The sequence below is a fragment of the Apium graveolens genome, chromosome 8 (genome assembly GCF_009905375.1).
Source record: "Apium graveolens cultivar Ventura chromosome 8, ASM990537v1, whole genome shotgun sequence".
Lineage (NCBI taxonomy): Eukaryota > Viridiplantae > Streptophyta > Magnoliopsida > Apiales > Apiaceae > Apium > Apium graveolens.
In genome coordinates this window covers 63,487,375-63,488,992 of record NC_133654.1, presented here as the reverse complement: position 1 = coordinate 63,488,992, position 1,618 = coordinate 63,487,375, and positions in this window count along the sequence as shown.

The window sequence follows — 1,618 nt, the reverse complement described above, 5'->3', positions numbered from 1 at the left end:
CTTTTCTAAAAATAGTGACATGCAACCAATCAACTTGACATGCAAGGCTACAAATTACAAATCCATCTCGATTTAACCCATATTCTAATCATTTAAACCATTTTCTCTTTCAAAACTGAAACTAAATATAAGTTGAATACACTAAAACTCTACATGCATGCAAGGAAACCAATTTAAAAATAAATATTTATATAATTTATCGGACTCATGTACATCATCGTCCCCGTCGGCTCACCGGAGGCTCACTGCCGACGGCGGCAAAGCACGGTGGTGCCCCGTTTCGGGGTTTCCAACCGTAGCTCCACCATGAATCGATTTAAACACCAAAAACGAGCATGCATTCACAGAATCATCATGGTAATCAAAACCCCTCTTTGATTTCACTAAAACCTAACCAAAGAATCACTTAACCCAAATTGGGGTTTTCTAAGACTTAAAGATAGCAACATGCGTCTACATAAATGAATGAAGGAAGCAAAATCCTCCATAACCATGGACTTAGAATCAAGAATCGATGGAAAATGGGGGAGGGATCGAAGAGAGAGAATATACCGAGAGAGAGAGAGAGAGAGAGAGAGAGATCAGTTCGAGAGTGAGAGAGAAAATGAGAGAAGAGAGAGTCGGTGGGAAAGAAAGAAAAAAAAAGAAGGGAGGGGTGATTATATAATTGCCAAGAAGGGCAATTTGGTAATTTGCAAATAAAATTCTGAATTTTCTTTTCTCTTTTCTAATTCTCTAATGCATTAATCAATTATAATAATATAAAATTATATCACAAAATCCGAAAATGAAACCATTCTCATTCATGAAATAAAGAATATAAAATTAGCTTGTTACTAGTATTTTTAAATAAATTTTTGAGCGAATAGATAATTTGTTATGGATTTTACAAATAAATCCAAATAATAGAATTTAAACTCCATAAAATCATTTTAAAATATCTAGACTTCCACAAAAATCTCACTTATATTTTTAAAAAGTCCCTTGGACTATTTTAAAGGCAATAAAGAAAATTTAACATTTTAATCTCATTTCTATAATTTTATAAAAATGTTTTAAGATCAATAAAATCCTTAAAACCCCTTTTAAAAACATTTAGAAATAAAACCGATCTCGAATTCGAACATGCACACATCAAAGAGTATGTAAACACATAAGATCATCAAATATACTTTAAATTCGCACTCTTAAAGACTTTAATCCCTTTTAATACGGGTCCCGTTTAACTTGACGGCCCGATAACACAGCTTAATCCCTTAGCTGACTCATCAAACTGGAACGAGTTACTCTACATTCGCAGTTACTATTCTACAACAATAACATTTAAACCATATAATAAATTAACCTTTTATTTATTCACATAAATCCATATAAATCATAATTATAGCATAAAACTATACTTTATTCATTCAAACACATCGCGAAAATCCCAGTCGCTACAATCTACCCTCCTTAAAAGGATCCTGTCCTCAGAATCTAATCTAAACAAATAGATGGGGATACTTTTCTCGCATTTCACTTTCTAATTCCAAAGTTAATTCTCTATCTTAAGATTTCTCCATAAAACTCTAACCAAAGGCACCACTCTATTTCTAAGCACTTTTTCTTTTCGATCTAG